The 21142-nt window shown below is 38.6% G+C and overlaps 1 non-coding gene across 1 annotated transcript; it reads right to left on the bottom strand.

The window, feature by feature from the left end:
* Positions 1–14024: 14024 nt before the first annotated feature.
* Positions 14025–14132, bottom strand: LOC130942283 (small nucleolar RNA R71). Its single transcript, XR_009070859.1, has one exon. It is a non-coding gene; the product is annotated as a small nucleolar RNA R71 (small nucleolar RNA).
* Between the last annotated feature and the right edge of the window lie 7010 nt (positions 14133–21142).

Genomic DNA, 21142 nt, shown 5'->3' with positions numbered 1-21142 from the left:
TGAATCGTTATATGATCTTGGCCCTACTTGTGCATGTATGACTTGGAGGATTGATTTAATTTTAACCAAGTAGGTAAAACCATTTTGCATTTAGTGCATCCATTTAGATAATTGCATATAGTTTAGGTTGCATATAGTTTATTTACATTGAATAAATGTCGATACCCTTTGTTTCTCTCTTGGCTTAAGCATGAGGACATGCTTGGTTTAAGTGTGGGGAGGTTGATAAATCCCATTTGTAGGGTTTATCTTGTATTGATTTTAGGGGATTTTATAGCCTTTTACCCACATTTATCCATTGAAATAACATGGTTTTATAACTTCTCCTTTAATTGTGCTTAAGAGTGAAAACATGCTTTTTAGGACTTAAAATAGCTAAATCTAATTCTCCTTGATTCTATTAGATGCCTTGATATGTTTGTTAAGTGATTTAAGGTTTAGAAACGATATAAGATTTGTCATAGTTGCTACACGTATGGTGGCGCGCACGTGCATAGTACGCGCACGCGCCGTTGCTGCCACCTGGTTCACTTAAAGCAAAATGTGGCCAGCGATTTTAGAAGCCTTGTGGGCCCAATCCAACTCATTTCTGATGCTATTTAATCCAAGGATTGAAGGGGAATCAACATACTTTTCATACTTTTACCATTATGTTAGTTACCATTAGTCATAGTTTAGTAGTTAGAAGTAGTTTCTAGAGAGAGAAGCTCTCACTTCTCTCTAGGATTAGGATTATGATTAGTTCCTAGATCTAGGTTTTAATCTTTGCTTTCTTCTACTTCTGCCTTTCAATTCTTTGTTGTTACATTCATTCTTCTTCCATTCTTTTGTTGAAATTTCCTTTATGTTGTTCTTGTGTTTTGTTGTAGATCTACTTTTGTTCCTTCCTTTCTCTTTCAATTCAATTCAAGGTAAATCATAATAATTGTGTTCCTTTTGATTTGTGTTGTTAATTCCTTCCAATAATTGTTGTTAGATTTTGTTCTTGTTGTTGATTTACTATGTTTTCCTTTTATGCCTTCCAAGTGTTTGATGAAATGCTTGGTTGGATTTTAGAGTAGGATTTTATACTCTTGGCTTGGAAAGGTAACTTAGGATCTCTTGAGTTACTAATGTCCAAGTGATTGATGATTGGGAGCCATTGACTCTAGTTCTCACTAATTGAATTAGTGGAGAGTTAGGACTTATGGACTAGGATTGATATAGCTCATTTGACTTTCCTTTACTACTAGTTAGAGGATGATTTAATGAGATTAATCCTTGCCAATTCTCATATTGTGGTTAGTGATTAGGATAGAGATCCTTGACTACCAACCCTTGCCAAGACCTTTTTAGGCCTTAGTTTACTTTCTTGCCATTTATCTTTCATGCTTCATATCAAAACCCCAAAATAACTTACAACCAATAACAAGACACTTTATTGTAACTCCTAGGGAGAACGACCCGAGGTTTCAATACTTTGATTTACAAATTTAGGGGTTTGTTTTAGTGACAAACAACTTTTTGTATGAAAGGATTATTGATTGGTTTAGAAACTATACTTGCAACGAGAATTCATTTGTGAAATTCTATACCATCAAAAAATCCATTCATCACCAATCTGCCATTATTATGCTGAGCTGGTATAGAGCTGCTTGGTGGAGGTTGACGTTGGCTTGCCATTTTGGACAACTTCTGACTAGTTGGTGGGAATCTCTGATGAAAGTAGGCCAGAAGTATCCGGCTCGAATAACCTTTTGGGTTAGGGTCTTTTCCCCAACGTGATGGCTATAGCATCCTTTTTGAATTTCACAAAGTATGTATTTCGTTTCACTGAGTTCTATACATTTGAGGAGGGGTTGTGATAGTCTTCATTTGTATAGTTGTCTGGTTATTGTGGTGTATTTAGGGGCTTCTCGCTTTACATGCTTCACGTCCTTCAGATCCTTGGGTAGGCTTTCGTCGGTGTGGTATTGGAGGATTGGGAAGGTCCAAGAGTGCTGGTCTAATACGGTGAGGTTTGTCGTGGTCATGGTCATGACTGTTGCTGTTCTGACGACTTCTTTGATGAGTGATCTATGTGCCATGTAAGGTCCCACATCGGTTGGGGAGGGGAACGAATCATGCCTTATAAGGGTGTGGATACCTCTCCCTAGCATGATGCGTTTTGACGAGTGAGTGTGGGGGGCTTCGGCTATCATCCCTATCGTCAAAGGCAAAACTGTGGGGCCTTGTGTGCCAAAGCGAACAATATCGTACTAGCGGGTGGTCTGGACTGTTACAAATGGTATCAAAGACGGAGCTCGGATCAATGTGCCAGCGAGGGCGCTGGGCTCCCTTAGGGGGTGGATTGTATGGTCCCACATCAATTAGGGAGGGGAATGAAGCATGCCTTATAAGGGTGTGGATACCTCTCCTTAGCTTGACGCGTTTTGACGAGTGAGTGTGGGGGGCTTCGGCTATCATCCGTATCGTCAAAGGCAAAACCGTGAGGCCTTGTGTGCCAAAGCGAACAATATCATGCTATCGGTTGGGAAGGGGAATAAAGCATGCCTTATAAGGGTGTGGATACCTCTCCCTATCATAACGCATTTTGACGAGTGAGTGTGGAGGGCTTCGGCTATCATCCCTATCGTCAAAGGCAAAACCGTGAGGCCTTGTGTGCCAAATCGGACAATATCGTGCTAGCAGGTGGTTTGGGCTGTTACATGCCAGGACCGACTTGGTACTTGCAAGTTTGTAAAGGAGGTCAGCTCTTGCGTTCTATTCTCTTGAAAATATGTTGGATGGTCACTTCGTGGAACTCATATGTTAACTCCTTAACTTTGGATAAGTACTGTTGTAATAAGGGTTCCCGTGTTTGGTAGTCCCCATTTATTTGGGAGTTGACGACATGGGAGTCGTTGTAGACTTCCAGCATTTTTGCACCGACCTTTTTGGCCAGTGCCAGTCCGGCTAAACAGGCTTCGTATTCGACTTGGTTATTTGAGATCGGGAACTCGTATCGAATGGATTATTTGATTGCAATCCCGTTTTCATTTTCTAGTATTATTCCTGCTTTCCCGAGTTGGTGTTTGAAGAGTCATCAATGTGGAGCTTCCATATTTCTGTGGGTTCACTCCCCGGGGTCATTTTGGCTATGAAGTTGGCCATGGCCTGGAATTTATCACTTTCCTGGGTTCAAACTTAATCTCGTATTGTGATAGCTCAACCGACGCAGTGACCATCCCTCCTGCGAGGTCTGGTTTCTATAGCACTTACGTCACGGTATAATCCATCCGGACTGTGATGGGGTGGCCTTAAAAGCATTGTCGAAGGCGTCAGGATGCTGTGAGTAGTGCAAAGGAAATTTTTTTGAGTTTGGAGTATCGTGTCTCAGCATTTTGGAAGACTTTACTTATGAAGTATACGAGACTCTGCATCCTTTGCTCATCTTCTCAAATGAGCGTTGCAACTAGCGCTTCGTCCGTTATGGCTAGGTAGAGGTAAAGTGTTTCTCCCGTTCTTGGTTTTGAGAGTATGGGGGCTCCGCTAGTACTTTTTTGAAGTGTTGGAAGGCCTCTTCACATTCAGGTTCCCATTTGAAGCTTATGCCCTTTTTCATAAGTTTGAAAAAAGGGATGGCTTTTTGGGCTAAGGCTCCGAGGAAGCGAGAAAGGACGGCAACTCTGTTAGTCTTTAAACTTCTTTAAGGTTTGCGAGACTGCTCATCTCAAGGATAGCCTTACACTTTTCTGGGTTTGCCTTGACTCCTTATTTTGTAATCATAAAGCCCAGGAATGTCCCGGTCTCTATCCCAAAGGCGCACTTAGTCGGATTGAGAACACTTGGTGTTTCCTTTGTGTACCCAGTATGAGCTTTAGGTCGTCAATAAGTTCCCCACCGGCTTGTGTTTTGGCTAATATGCCGTTGATGTAGACCTCCAGTTTGGTTCCCGAGAGATCTTTAAAAATCTTAGTGACGAGCTGTTGGTAGGTGGCCCTGGCATTTTTCAATCCAAGGGCATGAATGTATAGTAGTACGTGCCTTCAAGGGTCACAAAAGTTGTTTTCTCTTCGTCAAGTCAGTGCATTGGTATCTACCCAGAGTATGTGTCCCTGAAGTAGAGGTACTGGTGTCCCGAGGTAGTGTCTACTAGTCCATCAATGTTTGGCAGAGGGAAGGCGTCTTTTGGACAAGATTTGTTCAAGTCCATGTAGTCAACGGACATTCGCCATTTGTCGTTTGCTTTTTTTACTAGAACAATGTTGACCATTCAGGCATATAAGGAAGTTCTCGGACGTAGCCTGCTTTGAGTAGGCTCTTGACTTGCTTTCTGACCTCGGATGCTCAGTCTGTAGACATCTTTCTTCTTCTTTGTGCTACTATCTTGGCCTTGAGGTCTACGGATAGTCAATGGGACATTAATTTCGGGTCTATCCCTGGAATATCGGCTGGGGTGAAGGCGAATAGGACTCTGTTTTACCTTAGGAGCTCCACGAGTTCACCCTTTAGGCTAAAGGGTAAGTTTTTATTGATGAATGTGAATTCCTCCTTGGTCTATCCTATCTATAACTTTTCCATGTCTCCTTTCGATTTTGGTCTTGGCTGGTCATCTTGTCGTGCGTCAAAGTCGGCTAAGAAGATCCTTGCCGCCTCTCGGGTTCATTTCCAGAGAGCTAGACTGGTGTTGTCTCACTCTACCGCGACTTTACAGTCATCGTGTATGGTGTCGATGGTGCCGTTGTTAGCTTGGAACTTCATGATGAGAAACTTGGTGAATATGACAGCGGACAGGTCATTAATCTTCTTCCTCCCTATGACAATGTTGTAGGCGGTAGAATCTTTGAAGACCACGAATTCGAAGAGCATGGTTTTCCTCTGGGTTTCGGTTTTGATGGTTACTGGTAACACTATGGAACCGTCCGGTTTGAGGAAGTTGCCCCGAGTCCAGTCACCTTATTGCGATGGCTTTGCAGATTTTCATTTCAAACGCCTAGCTTATCGATGGCTCCTTTGAAGAGGATGTTAGAGTCAGCTCCGATGTCAACCAATATTCATTTCACCAGTTCTGTCCCGGCCCTTGCTGAGATGACAAAGGGGTGTGTTCCGCCGAGGTGCCGTGCTGGCAATCATCGCGGGAGAACGTAATTGCTGTTGGAAAAGAAGAGGTTCATGCTTGGTTCTTTACAGCTAGGACTCTCAAAATCCTTTTTCAGTGCTAATTTTGACTTTTTCGGTGCGTCTTTTTCTGTGATTACGTTTAGTATTAGGTGGGATCAGCCTCCAAGCTTTCTTGGGGTGCCTGTCGTATCATTCTAAGATTGCGTCCTTCCCATTTTGGCAATCTCTTTCTTTCCGTTTTCCTAGATTCTCAGATGATTTTGGCGATCTTTCTCTTTCTATTTTCACTGAGGTATGGCGACTTCAGAAATGTGCCAGTGGTGCCACTCTCCTCCAGAATCCATTAGTCATTGCCTTTGAGATTGTGTTTTTGCTAATCATATTTGGCTGTTACTGGGGTTCACTAAGTTTCATTACTTCTAGTCTCATAACTTCTCAAAATGGGTTCAAGCAGGTTGCAATCTTAGTGACCACTGTGACTTTGTGGTGACTCTTTGAGCAGTTTGGTTAGACCGTAATAAGCATATTTTTAATTTCAGAAATAGTTTTGCAGCAGAAGTAGCTTTACGGGCTCGGCTATTGGTGGAAGATATTCGGGTGGCTGAGCATTTTCTTCCCTGTCACTGAGAATTTTGGGCTACATCTTTAGGAGTTGCCCGGAGATGGGTAAAGCTGGGTATGGATTTGTGATAAGGAATAGTGGTAGAGAGTGGGTGATAAGGGGTTTGGGATAGTGACCAGGGGTCAAACATTGGTGTAGAATTCTAGAGGTGTATGGCATGGCTTTTGTGTGACTTATGATTTAGGCTGCAAGTTCTTTGTTTGTGAGACATTCTCGTCGGAAGTGTATTCCATTATATCTGACTAGAGAGCTCTTGGAGATCATGCTGAGAAAGAATTGATAGATCATATCGTTGAGTTAAAATTTGGTTTAATTACTCTATTGGTCCTTATAGTTTCGCGAAATTTTCAATTAGGTCCCTATACTTTTTTTCCTTTTAATTGAGTTCTTGCACCAAAATTTTTTTTTAATTGGGTCCCTACACTTTTTTTTCCTTTTATTTAGGTCCCTATACCAATTCTTTTTTTTTTTAGTTGGGTCCTTATAAAATTAAGCTAATTACTACTAAGAGGGACTTAATTGAAAAAAAATTAGTGCAAGGATCCAATTAAAAAAAAAAAAAGTATAGAGACCTAATTGAAAATTTCACGAAATTATAGGAACTAACAGAATAATTAAACCTTAAAATTTTGATGAAACTTGACCTTCCTTTTGAGCTTACAGATCATATGGCTAACTAAATAACAGACTATTTGACTAATATAAACAGGGAGCTTTGCTTGGTGTGAATGAGATGATTTGGACAGCTCCTCCAAATTTCTTGCAAACGATTTTACAAAACGATCTTTTAGTTTTTTTTTTTTTGTGTTTTTGTTTTTGTTTTTTTCTTTTTTTTTTGTTCATTTTACTATTAAAAAAACACATGTAATTTAATAATCATTGAATTATCATTTTTAAATTATGAATACTATTGGATTAATATCATGATATTGAAACATGAAATAATTTTAAAATGTAAAGAAGGGGTAGCTAATATAGTGTTAGTTTGTATTGTTTTTTTAGTGAAAAAAAGTATATTTTTAAAAATTAAAGTACTTTTATTCAATTTAAACTCTATTTGGATATATCTTTAAAAAAGATACTTTTATTAAAAAAAATAAATTATTTATTTTTTCTAAAAATTAATAACATTTTTTAAAAAAAAAATAAAGACATTTTTAATACTTATTTTTTTAAAAAAATCTATCTAAATATAAAATAATTTTTATTTGTTAATTTTTTTTTTAAATAAAAAATACATTTTTTTAAAAGTCAATTCAAATTCACTCGTATTTCATTAAGATCGAGCACTGTTGCTAATCAAGAAAGCAGACTTGTAAATCTGCCCTTTTTAATTTCGTAAGGTTGACTGATTACAACGTCGAGCTAACCAAACAGAATGTACACTTTTTTGATAACTACTGGCAATGCTTGTTTTTCTTTATCAATAATGAGTTTTCTTTTAGCTTATTTATATATTTATCTTTTAAGTGGTCATGAAGCATAGGCTTATCTATTATAAATGCGTGGAGAAACTTTAAAATTTCCGAACCACCAGTTATGTTCGCCGCTCATTCAGGTTACTACAAGATAGGAGGAATTAGTCACCGTGCTATATACGGTGGATACCCTGATTGTAAAACAAAAAAAGGTTACAATCATTAGTTAATAGATTAAATCACCAACAATAATCTAGACTAAGACTCAAGATAATAGTTTTTTCCCCCTATAATTAGAAGCTAGAAATTATAATTCCAACAAGATATAAAGCAATTATTTGCTTTTATTTAATAGTTTAATTTTTTTTAGGAGAAATCAAACAGTTTGTTTAGGTTAGGAACTTATTAGAATATGTCTCCAGGTATTATTGCTGTTATTGTTGACGTTGTCATTGCAATTAAAATAAAGAAATATAATAGGAGCTGTTAATAATAATAGAAGAAAATGATACTATCTTTATCTACGAAATGTTTACATGACTACATGATATTTTTTTATATTTATAAGATGGTGGATGCTCCGGTAAAGTTGTCAAATTCAACTTTTTGTAAAGATGTTTTTCATTTTGTGGTTGTTATTGATTTAAAAGCGTATCACTAAAAGTGTTGCTTTAAAGAAAAAGTGTTATCCTTAATCGTTAACTTGGCTCTGATACCAATTTTTAACGTCGACTTTTCTAATTTTTTTAATTTCTTTTTCGGATTTTGATAAAAAATAATTTGCAAATCCATAATCTAAAGTATTGACCATCTTTTAACTTTTCAATCTTGTTTTAGTTTATAATATTCTTTTTTGCATGGATTATTGTATATAAAATCTTTTATCTGTTTGTCTTTTTCTTTAATATAATTTCTCAAATTCTCAATAACTTCTTTTATTTCTACACTTTCTCTTGTTTTTAAATATCCGTTTAATTTTTCAATTTCATTCTCCATTTTTTCTTTCAACAACTTTAATTCTTTTAAGTCATAATATGGTTTTCCAGGCATTTATAAATTTTTTAAGTTTAATTCCAATTTGTTTATATTTATTCTTATTTCTATCCTTTTTATTATAAGATCATCAATTTCAATTTGAAGATTATTTAATTTCCTTTTATACTCCTTTATTTTACTTTTTAATTTTCTCGTCCTTTCTCTTTTTATTTTATTTTCTGGTTTTTCAATCTTTTTATGCTTCATTATTTAAAATTTCTGCAAATTCTATCATCGATTCATCACTATTTTCTAGAGATTCTATTAATTTTTCTAGCTCTTCAACTTCCCTTTTCAACCTGTCATAGATTATTTTTAGGGCTTCAAATGCTCTTAGATTTATTTCAGAAAACTGTAAATAATTCAAACGATTTTCTCTTTCAAAGAGCTCTTGTTTTTTGTTTTGATAAGTTACATATATTTCTTCTTTATTTATTGTCATAATTTAGTGTTTAGGGTTTCATTTAATTTTTCGACCTTTTTTGTTAGTTCTTTTATTTCAGAATTTTCTTCTTTAATTTTTAACTTAGATAAACTTAAAGGGCTATTAATTCTAGATTCTCTTATTTGAAAATTTGATGAAACTAATTTTCCTGATGGTTCTTTTAATAATAGAACTGGGTTTTCAATAGCTTTATATTTTGGTATTTCTGTTTTTACAATTTTCTGAAATAATTCATCAACATAAATTCTTTCTCTATTTTTAAATATTATACTATGATGGCTATTTGTTAAAGCATAATTTATTGCATATGTAATTGAAAATGGTTCATCATCTTGTTCCATTAGATTCTTTCTATGAAATTTATAAGCCAAACTTATAGATCTTCCAAGGTTTTCAGTTGATAAAGGTATAGCATATCCAAGATGGGCATTAAATTTAACATTTACGTTTGCCAAGTTTCCATGAACAATTCCAATTATTTGATCTATTAGGTCATCAGTAATTCTTTTGTCACAGATTGCTAAGCTTATTGGTGAATTAATTCCTTTCTTAATATGGATCCATCCAATTTTAGATCTTTTTGGTTGATCCTTAATTTTCTCAATCTGTTTACTCAATTCTTCATCATTTATCAAAGCTATTTCAAGTTCTCCATTGGCGGATTTTATTTTTATAGGGGCTTCAAGTTGAATTTTTCCATAATATATTATATTTTTTCTATTAAAAACTTCTTTTAAAAGATTTTGTTTATTAAAATTTTCATTTGATTTGAGATTTAATTCTGTTTTTAGAACAGCCTGTTTTTCATTATCTAATAAGGCAAATAATCTATAATAATCAGATTCTTCCGTTAATTCTAAACTTTCTAAATAATTCATAACTAAGAGATTAGGATAAAGGCGTACCTTTCTGGAGAAAAACTTCCTTTATTTAGAATATTTTACATAAGATATTTTTATCTCCAGAGGGGAGATTGTAGATACTAACTCCAGAGGGGAGTTTAGAATTGGTTTTTCCTAAGGGAATTCTTCTTCAAACTATAGAATCGCCTCGGTAGCTTCCTCCTTGCTCTCCTAGCATATGAGTACTCTTAGCCTCCTGCTTTTTATTGTCTGATGCCTTCTACAATTGCCTAAGCAACCTATTTATAATGGTTGGGTCTGATGGACAATTCCCATCCTTACCCTTCTTATGACGTCATTGCTTACGTCATTGTTTATTATCTTGCACCAGCTACATTGTTGGTGCTCTATGACCTAAGCGCTTACGTCACTATGCAATAATGTTGAGAGATGCTTCAGATGTGCTGTCCTCCTCTTTCATTATGTGACCTTCAGATGCGTTGTCTTCTTCCTTTATCATGTGGGTTGATTCTTGATGAGCGGATAATTTGTATACTTTTTGGCATTGTTTTTAGTATGTTTTTGTTATGATTTAGTTAGTTTTTATTATATTTTTATTAGTTTTTAATTAAATTTCACTTTTCTGGACTTTACTATGAGTTTGTGTGTTTTTCTGTGATTTCAGGTATTTTCTGGCTGAAATTGAGGGACCTGAGCAAAAATCTGATCCAGAGACTCAAAAGGACTGCAGATGCTGTTGGATTCTGACCTCCCTGCACTCGAAGTGGATTTTCTGGAGCTACAGAAGCCCAATTGGCGCGCTCTCAACGGCGTTGGAAAGTAGACATCCTGGGCTTTCCAGCAATATATAATAGTCCATACTTTGCCCAAGATTTGATGGCCCAAACCGGCGTTCAAAGTCACCTCAAGAAATTCCAGCGTTAAACGCCGGAACTGGCACCTAATTGGGAGTTAAACGCCCAAACTGGCACTAAAGCTGGCGTTTAACTCCAAGGAGAGTCTCTACACGAAAAAGCTTCATTGCTCAGCCCAAGTACACACCAAGTGGGCCCGGAAGTGGATTTTTATGTCATTTACTCATCTATGTACTAGTTTTCTATAAGTAGGACCTTTTACTATTGTATTAAAAGAGGCTTTTGGGTAGCTATCTTTGTTTTATGCTATCTTAGACCTTTGGGAGGCTGGCCATTCGGCCATGCCTAGACCTTGTTCTTATGTATTTTCAACGGTGGAGTTTCTACACACCATAGATTAAGGTGTGGAGCTCTGCTGTACCTCGAGTATTAATGCAATTACTATTGTTCTTCCATTCAATTCCGCTTGTTCTTTATCCAAGATATCACTTGTTCTTCAACATGATGAAGGTGATGATTGACGCCCATCACCATTCTCACTCATGAACAGGGTGACTGACAACCATTCTTGTTCTACAAGCATCTGAGGCTTAGTGAATATCTCTTGGATTCCTGATTGCACGATGCATGGTTGATCGCCTGACAACCGAGTGCTCGCCTGACAAACGAGCCAACCATTCCGTGAGATCAGAGTCTTCGTGGTATAGGCAAGAACTGATAGCAGCATTCAAGAGAATCCGGAAGGTCTAACCTTGTCTGTGGTATTCTGAGTAGGATTCAATGACTGAATGACTGTGACGTGCTTCAAACTCCTAGCAGGCTAGGGCGTTAGTGACAGACGCAAAAGTATCAATGGATATTATTCCGGCCTGACCGAGAACCGACAGCTGAATTCCGCTATGCCGTGACAGGACATATGCAATCGCTTTCACTGAGAGGATGGGAGGTAGCTGCTGACAACAGTGAAACCCTACACAAGTTTGCCATGGAAAGGAGTAAGAAGGATTGGATGAAGACAGTAGGAAAGCAGAGAGACGGAAGGGAAGGCATCTTCATGCGCTTGTCTGAAGCTCTTACACCAATGATATACATAAGTATCTCTATCTTTATCTCTTATGTTATTTTCGTTTATCACTATACCCAATTGAGTCTGCCTGACTGAGATTTACAAGGTGACCATAGCTTGCTTCATACCAACAATCTCCGTGGGATCGACCCTTACTCGCGTAAGGTTTATTACTTGGACGACCCAGTGCACTTGCTGGTTAGTTGTGCGAAGTTGTGTTTATGCCATGGTATTGAGCACCAAGTCTTTGGAGTCATTACCGGGGATTGTTCTGTGTATTAAAAAGTATTGATCACAATTTCGCGCACCAAGTTTTTGGCGCCGTTGCCGGGGATTGTTCGAGTTTTGAGCAAGCTTTTGGTCCGGTGACATCAATGCCAAAATCCGGCAACAGCACCAAGTTTTTGGCGCCGTTGCCGGGGATTGTTCAAGTTTTGAGCAAGCTTTTGGTAACAATGCCTGGGATTGTTCTAGTTTGGACAACTGACGGTTCATCTTGTTGCTTAGATTAGGTATTTATTTTTTCGAAATTCTTGAAGATGAATTCTAGAGTTTCATGATGATTTGTTGAAATCTGGCTGGCTGAGAAGCCATGTCTAATCTGATTGGACCGAGGTTTCAACCTATCACCACAAGAGCTTGTTGATTTTCATCAATTTTGCTTTTGGAGCAGTGATCTGCTAAGGCTTGGCTGACCTTTGGTCATGTCTAGTGTTTTGGACCGAAGCTTTCTTTGAAAGCTTGGCTGGCTGTGAAGCCATGTCTAATGCCTGGACCGGAGTCTTAGACTAGCATTGCACTGATTCCTGGAATTCTCATTAAGAATTTTGATATCTTCTTTCCACTTAATTTTCGAAAATCACAAAAAAAAAAATTTACAAAATCATAAAAAAACCAAAAATATTTGATGTTTCCTGCTTTAGTCTAGTGTCTCATCTTAAGTTTGGTGTCAAATGCATGTTTTTGTTATATTTTTCGAATCCATGCATGTACTTCTTTGTTTTGATCTTTAAATTCTATTGACTTGAGTATTTATGTGTCTCATATAGTGTCAGTAGTACACAAACTGCTAAGTTTGGTGTCTTGCATGCATTGTTATTTGATTCTTGTTGCATTTTGATTATTAAAAATCCAAAAATATTTTTAATTTGTGTCTTTTCAAGTCAATAATACAAAGAATTGAAGATTCAGAACATACTGCAGAGGAATTATACAGAAAAAGCTGAGCATTCAAAAATGCCCAGTGAAGAAGGCAGACTGGCGTTTAAACGCCAGCCAGGGTACCTGGTTGGGCGTTTAACGCCCAAAAAGGTAGCATTTTGGGCGTTAAATGCCAGAATGTATACCATTCTGGGCGTTTAACGCCAGGATGGTGCTAGGGGGAAGATTTTGTTTTCAAATCAATTTTTTTTTCAAGTTTTCAAAGTTTTTCAAAACCAAATCTTTTTCAAATCATATCTTTTCAATCAAATATTTTCAAAATCAATTTCTTTCCTTTTCCAAAGATACTTACTATCAATTAATGATTTGATTCAACATTTCAAGTATGTTGCCTTTTCTGTTGAGAAAGGTTTTATGTTTGAATCATATCTTTTCTTGTTAGGCAAGTCATCAATTTCTTTTAAAATCATATCTTTTCAAATTGTTTTCAAAAAAAATCTTTTTAAAATGTTTTTCAAATCATATCTTCTCAATTATACCTTTTTAAAACCATAACTTTTCAATCAAATCTTTTAATCACATTTTTTTTCAAAATAGTTTTCAATCAAATCTTTTTAATTTCTAATTTCAAAATCTTTTTCAAAAATCACTTGATTTCTTTTTCACTTTTAATTTTCGAAAATTATCAATCAAATTTTCAAAATGTTTTTCAAAATCTTTTAATTGAATTTTCGAAAATTCTCTTCCCTCCTTCCCACATCCTTCTATTTATGGAGTACTACTCCTTCTAAATGCACAATTCGAACTCTAACTAATAAAGTTCGAATTCTTCTTCTCCTTTTTCTTACTATTTCTCTTTTCCTCTGACACTTCAAGGAATCTCTATACTGTGACATAGAGGATTCCACATTTTCTTTTTTCTCTCCTCTTTCATATGAGCAGGAGCAGAGACAAAGGCATTCTTGTTGAAGCTGATCCTGAACCTGAAAGGACCTTGAAGAGAAAGCTAAGAGAAGCTAAAGCACAACTCTCTTTAGAGGACCTGACCGAATTCTTCAAGGAAGAAGAAACACATGGCAGCCGAAAACAACAACAATGCCAACAATGCAAGGAAGGTGCTGGGTGACTTCACTGCACCTACTCCTGATTTTTATGGGAGAAGCATCTCTATCCCTGCCATTGGAGCAAACAACTTTGAGCTTAAGCCTCAATTAGTTTCTCTAATGCAACAGAATTGCAAGTTCCATGGACTTCCAATGGAAGATCCTCATCAGTTCTTAGCTGAATTCTTGCAAATCTGTGACACAGTCAAGACTAATGGGGTAGACCCTGAGGTCTATAGACTGATGCTATTCCCTTTTGCTGTAAGAGACAGAGCTAGAATATGGTTGGACTCACAACCTAAAGAAAGCCTGGATTCTTGGGAAAAGCTAGTCAATGCCTTCTTGGCAAAGTTCTTTCCACCCCAAAGATGGAGTAAGCTTAGAGTGGAAGTCCAAACCTTCAGACAGAAGGATGGTGAATCCCTCTATGAAGCTTGGGAAAGATACAAACAATTAATCAGAAAATGTCCTTCTGACATGCTTTCTGAATGGAGCATCATAGGCATTTTCTATGATGGTCTCTCTGAACTATCCAAGATGTCTTTGGATAGTTCTGCTGGAGGATCTCTTCATTTGAAGAAGACGCCTACAGAAGCTCAAGAGCTAATTGAAATGGTTGCAAATAACCAATTCATGTACACTTCTGAAAGGAATCCTGTGAACAATGGGACCAATCAGAAGAAAGGAGTTCTTGAGATTGATACTCTGAATGCCATATTGGCTCAGAACAAAATATTGACTCAACAAGTCAATCTGATTTCTCAAAGTCTGTCTGGAATGCAAAATGCACCAAGCAGTACTAAGGATGCTTCATCTGAGGAAGAAGCTTATGATCCTGAGAACCCTTCAATGGAAGAGGTGAATTACCTAGGAGAACCATATGGTACCACCTATAATTCTTCATGGAGAAATCACCCAAATTTCTCATGGAAGAATCAAGAGAGACCTCAACAAGGTTTCAACAACAATAATGGTGGAAGAAACAGGTTTAGCAATGGCAAGCCTTTTCCATCATCTTCTCAGCAACAGACAGAGAATTCTAAGCAGAACCCCTCTGACTTAGCAACCATGGTCTCTGATCTAATCAAAACCACTCAAAGTTTCATGACTGAAACAAGGTCCTCCATTAGGAATTTGGAGGCACAAGTAGGACAGCTGAGCAAGAAAATTACTGAACTCCCTCCAAGCACTCTTCCAAGCAATACAGAAGAAAATCCAAAAGGAGAGTGCAAAGCCATCAATATGGCTGAACTTGGAGAGGAAGGAGAGGAAGTGGACGCCACTGAGGAAGACCTCAATGGGCGTGCACTGACCTCCACAGAGTTCCCTAATGAGGAACCATGGGAATCTGAGGCTCAAAATGAGACCATAGAGATCCCATTGAACTTACTTCTGCCATTCATGAGCTCTGATGAGTATTCTTCCTCTGAAGAGGATGAGTATGTCACTGAAGAGCAAGTTACTAAATACCTTGGAGCAATCATGAAGCTAAATGACAAGTTGTTTGCAAATGAGACTTGGGAGGATGAACCTCCTTTGCTCACCAAAGAACTGGATGACTTGTCTAGGCAGAAATTACCTCAAAAGAGACAAGATCCTGGGAAGTTTTCCATACCTTGTACCATAGGCACCATGACCTTCAAGAAGGCTCTGTGTGACTTAGGGTCAAGTGTAAACCTCATGCCTCTCTCTGTAATGGAGAAGCTAAGGATCTTTGAGGTACAAGCTGCAAAAATCTCACTAGAGATGGCAGACAACTCAAAAAAACAAGCTTATGGACTTGTAGAGAATGTTTTGGTTAAGATTGAAGACCATTACATCCCTACTGATTTCATAGTCCTAGAGATTGGGAAATGCATGGATGAAACCATCATCCTTGGCAGACCTTTCCTAGCCACAGCAAAGGCTGTGATTGATGTTGATAGAGGTGAACTGATCATTCAAGTGAATGGAGAATCCTTTGTATTTAAGGCTCAAGGATATCCCTCTGTCAACATAGAGATGAAGCATGAAGAGCTTCTCTCAAATCAGAGTCAAGAAGAGCCCCCACAGTCAAACTCTAAGTTTAGTGTTGGGAGGCCACAACCAAACTCTAAGTTTGGTGTTGAACCCCCACATTCAAACTCTAAGTTTGGTGTTGGGAGGTGCCAACATTGCTCTGAGTATCTGTGAGGTTCCATGAGAGCCCTCTGTCAAGCTACTGACATTAAAGAAGCGCTTGTTGGGAGGCAACCCAATGATTATAATTTATATAGTTTCTTTTGTTATTTTATGTTTTTTGTAGGTTGATGATCATAAGAAGTCACAAATCCATTGAAAAGCAAAAACAAAATGAAAAACAGGAAGAAAAAACAGCACACCCTGGAGGAAGATGCTGCTGGCGTTCAAACGCCAGTAAGCCTAGCAGTTGGGCGTTTAAACGCCCAGTCTGGCACCATTCTGGGCGTTTAACGCCAGAAAGGGGCACCAGACTGGCGTTAAACGCCAGAAAAGGGCTAGAACCTGGCGTTAAACGCCAGGAATGGGCACCAGCCCGGCGTTTACGCCAGAAATAGCTCAAAACGTGATTTTGAGCAACATTTGGTGCAGGGATGACTTTCCTTGACACCACAGGATCTGTGGACCCCACACCCCACCATCACTTTCTCTCTTCTCTCCCCATTCACCAATCACCTCAATACCTCAAATCCCATCTTTTCTTCACCACTCACATCCATCCTTTATAAATCCCCACCAACCTCACCCTTCAAATTCAAACCACTTTCCCTCCCAAACCCACCCATCATGGCCGAACCATTACCCCCCATCTCTCCATATATACCCTCTTCAACCCTTCATTTTCACACAACCTAAACACCCCTTCTTTCCCTTCTTGGCCGAACACACCACCTTCCCCTCTTCCTCTTGGTGTGGTAAAAGCGTGCTTTTTCGTTTTTCAATAACCGTTTATGGCATCCAAGGCCGGAGAAACCTCTAGAAAGAGGAAAGGGAAGGCAAAAGCTTCCACCTCCGAGTCATGGGAGATGGATAGATTCCTCTCAAGGGTGCATCAAGACCACTTCTATGAAGTTGTGGCCTTGAAGAAGGTGATCCCCGAGGTCCCCTTTCACTCAAAAAGGGTGAATATCCGGAGATCCGCCATGAGATCCGAAGAAGAGGTTTGGGAAGTACTTACCAACCCCATTCAACAAGTCGGAATCTTCTTACCAACCCCATTCAACAAGTCGGAATCTTGATGTTCAAGAGTTCTATGCCAATGCATGGATCACCAAGAACCATGACCAAGTGTGAACCCGAATCCAAAGAATTATCTCACTATGGTTCGGGGAAAATACTTGGATTTTAGTCCGGAGAGTGTGAGGGTGGCGTTCAACTTGCCTATGATGCAAGGAGAGAGCATCCTTACACTAGAAGGGTCACTTTGATCAAAGGTTGACCAAGTCCTCACAACCATATGTGAAGAGGGCGCACAATGGAAGCAAGATTCAGAGGCAAGCCGGTTCAATTAAGAAGGCATGACCTCAAGCCCATGGCTAGAGGATGGTTAGAGTTCATACAACGCTCAATCATTCCCACTAGCAACTGGTCCGAAGTTACCATAGACCGGGCCATCATGATCCATAGCATCATGATGGAGAAGAAATAGAAGTTCATGAGGTTATAGCCCAAGAACTCTACAAGGTGGCGGACAAGACCTCCACTTTGGCAAGGTTAGCCTTTTCCTCATCTCATCTGTCACCTCTGTTATTCAATTGGAGTTGACATAGAGGGATACCCCCATTGATGAGGACAAGCCCATCACCAAGAAAAGGATGGAGTACACAAGAGACCCCTCACCAAGAGATCCCTGAGATTCCTCAAGGATGCACTTTCCTCCCAAAACTATTGGGAGCAACTAAACACCTCCCTAGGAGAATTGAGTTCCAACATGGGACAACTAAGGGTGGAGCATCAAGAACTCCCTAGGAGAATTGAGTTCCAACATGGGACAACTAAGGGTGGAGCATCAAGAACACTCCATTCTCCTCCATGAAATTAGAGAAGACCAAAGAATCATGAGGGAGGAGCAACAAAGACAAGGAAGAGACATTGAGGAGCTCAAGCACTCCATAAGACCTTCAAGAGGAAGGAAGAGCCGCCATCACTAAGGTGGACCCGTTCCTTGATTTCCTTGTTCTTTATTCTTCTGTTTTTCGCATTTTTATGGTTATGTTTGTCTATGTTTGTGTCTTATGATCATTAGTGTCTTAGTGTCTATGCCTTAAAGTTATGAATGTCCTATGAATCCATCAACTTTCTTAAATGAAAAAATGTTTTAATCACAAAAGAACAAGAAGTACAGGATTTCAAATTCATCTTTAAAACTAGCTTAATTAGTTTGATGTGGTGACATTGAGGCAATAAGATGTGCTTAAGAACCCTGGACACCTCTAATTGGGGACTTTAGCAAAGCTGAGTCACATCTGAAAAGGTTCACCCAATTATGTGTCTGTGGCATGTATGTATCCGGTGGTAATACTGGAAGACAGAGTGCTTTGGGCCACAGCCAAGACTCAATAAATAGCTATGTTCAAGAATCATCATACTTTACTAGGAGAATCATTAACACTATCTAGATTCTAAGTTCCTAAGGAAGCCAATCATTCTGAATTACAAGGGATAGAGTGAGATGCCAAAACTATTCAGAAGCAAAAAGATAAAAGCCCCGCTCATCTAATTAATACTGATTTTCATAGATGTTTTTGGAGTTCATTGCATATTCTCTTCTTTTCATCTTATTTGATTGTTCAGTTGCTTGGGGACAAGCAACAATTTAAGTTTGGTGTTGTGATGAGCGGATAATTTGTATACTTTTTGGCATTGTTTTTAGTATTTTTGTTATGATTTAGTTAGTTTTATTATATTTTTATTAGTTTTTAATTAAATTTCACTTTTCTGGACTTTACTATGAGTTTGTGTGTTTTTCTGTGATTTCAGGTATTTTCTGGCTGAAATTGAGGGACCTGAGCAAAAATCTGATCCAGAGACTCAAAGGACTGCAGATGCTGTTGGATTCTGACCTCCCTGCACTCGAAGTGGATTTTCTGGAGCTACAGAAGCCCAATTGGCGCGCTCTCACGGCGTTGGAAAGTAGACATCCTGGGCTTTCCAGCATATATAATAGTCCATACTTTGCCCAGATTTGATGGCCCAAACCGGCGTTCAAAGTCACCTCAAGAAATTCCAGCGTTAAACGCCGGAACTGGCACCTAATTGGGAGTTAAACGCCCAAACTGCACTAAAGCTGGCGTTTAACTCCAAGGAGAGTCTCTACACGAAAAAGCTTCATTGCTCAGCCCAAGTACACACCAAGTGGGCCCGGAAGTGGATTTTATGTCATTTACTCATCTATGTACTAGTTTTCTATAAGTAGGACCTTTTACTATTGTATTAAAAGAGGCTTTTGGGTAGCTATCTTTGTTTTATGCTATCTTAGACCTTTGGGAGGCTGGCCATTCGGCCATGCCTAGACCTTGTTCTTATGTATTTTCAACGGTGGAGTTTCTACACACCATAGATTAAGGTGTGGAGCTCTGCTGTACCTCGAGTATTAATGCAATTACTATTGTTCTTCCATTCAATTCCGCTTGTTCTTTATCCAAGATATCACTTGTTCTTCAACATGATGAAGGTGATGATTGACGCCCATCACCATTCTCACTCATGAACAGGGTGACTGACAACCATTCTTGTTCTACAAGCATCTGAGGCTTAGTGAATATCTCTTGGATTCCTGATTGCACGATGCATGGTTGATCGCCTGACAACCGAGTGCTCGCCTGACAAACGAGCCAACCATTCCGTGAGATCAGAGTCTTCGTGGTATAGGCAAGAAACTGATAGCAGCATTCAAGAGAATCCGGAAGGTCTAACCTTGTCTGTGGTATTCTGAGTAGGATTCAATGACTGAATGACTGTGACGTGCTTCAAACTCCTAGCAGGCTAGGGCGTTAGTGACAGACGCAAAAGTATCAATGGATATTATTCCGGCCTGACCGAGAACCGACAGCTGAATTCCGCTATGCCGTGACAGGACATATGCAATCGCTTTCACTGAGAGGATGGGAGGTAGCTGCTGACAACAGTGAAACCCTACACAAGTTTGCCATGGAAAGGAGTAAGAAGGATTGGATGAAGACAGTAGGAAAGCAGAGAGACGGAAGGGAAGGCATCTTCATGCGCTTGTCTGAAGCTCTTACACCAATGATATACATAAGTATCTCTATCTTTATCTCTTATGTTATTTTCGTTTATCACTATACCCAATTGAGTCTGCCTGACTGAGATTTACAAGGTGACCATAGCTTGCTTCATACCAACAATCTCCGTGGGATCGACCCTTACTCGCGTAAGGTTTATTACTTGGACGACCCAGTGCACTTGCTGGTTAGTTGTGCGAAGTTGTGTTTATGCCATGGTATTGAGCACCAAGTCTTTGGAGTCATTACCGGGGATTGTTCTGTGTATTAAAAAGTATTGATCACAATTTCGCGCACCAATTCTGCTTCATTATTGCTTTCTTCAGATAATTCTGAGACACACAGCTGGCACTTGTGGTCTTCTCTGTCTTTTATCAAATAGCAGAGATTCCTCTTTATCCCTTCGGGGAGCTTTCCTAAGAGTCCAGATAAGTTGTAGAATGCTGATTCAAATTCCACTAAGAGTCTCATCTCTCTTTCCTCAATTTCATTCCTTTTACTGGACACAAGCAAAGTATTTCTGCTTTTATAATTGATTCTTGTGTGAGATTCCCTTGTTATCTTTTGAGTTCTTTCGAAGACCCTTGCTAGTGTGCTAGCTAGTCTTCCTTCATGACTGTAGATTGTTAAATCTTGAACTTGATCAATTGGTTGAAAGTTTCCTGGGAAGACGGACATGAAGATTACTTGATGTGCTGGAACCAAGCATTCTTCTTCTTCATTAAAAATAGGTTGACTATTCGTAAATTTTAGGGATATATCCCTTGGATTTACGTTGTCAATCATATTTTTAAATCTCTTTACTGCATCAATGAATCCTGCAGGAAACTCATTAATAATTTTCAAATCATTAAAAATTAAAATTGTATCAATTAATCCATACTGGAAAAACTGATAGGTGTCAGATGGGGAAGCATCTGGAAATATAACCAGCTTTGTTAGCTGTTCTTTGGCAATAGGATAATATCCCAAGGTTGCCCTTTTTTCTTCAGTCCAATTCAGGACTATGTTAAGGGTTTCTCTGAGATTTGATCTACAAACCCTTTTCTTTTCCTTGATTTCAGCCCTTGTAGGAATGTTTCTTATTATTCCTGTTTTCTGGGTTTGAATTGGAGCTTTATCTGCTCTTTTTAGGGTTTGCTCTAGATAAAGAGCTTCATATTCCCTGAAAGATTCCTTTGCTTCTTCCAGTGTTAAAAATCCTCCTTTATGAATTATCCTTGATTGATGTGTAAATGGTGCTGCTTTTTCCCA

Source organism: Arachis stenosperma, chromosome 7 (genome assembly GCF_014773155.1).
Source record: "Arachis stenosperma cultivar V10309 chromosome 7, arast.V10309.gnm1.PFL2, whole genome shotgun sequence".
NCBI classification, from domain to species: domain Eukaryota; kingdom Viridiplantae; phylum Streptophyta; class Magnoliopsida; order Fabales; family Fabaceae; genus Arachis; species Arachis stenosperma.
Note: the sequence above shows the minus strand (reverse complement) of the source record. Positions and strands in the feature narration are given on the sequence as shown.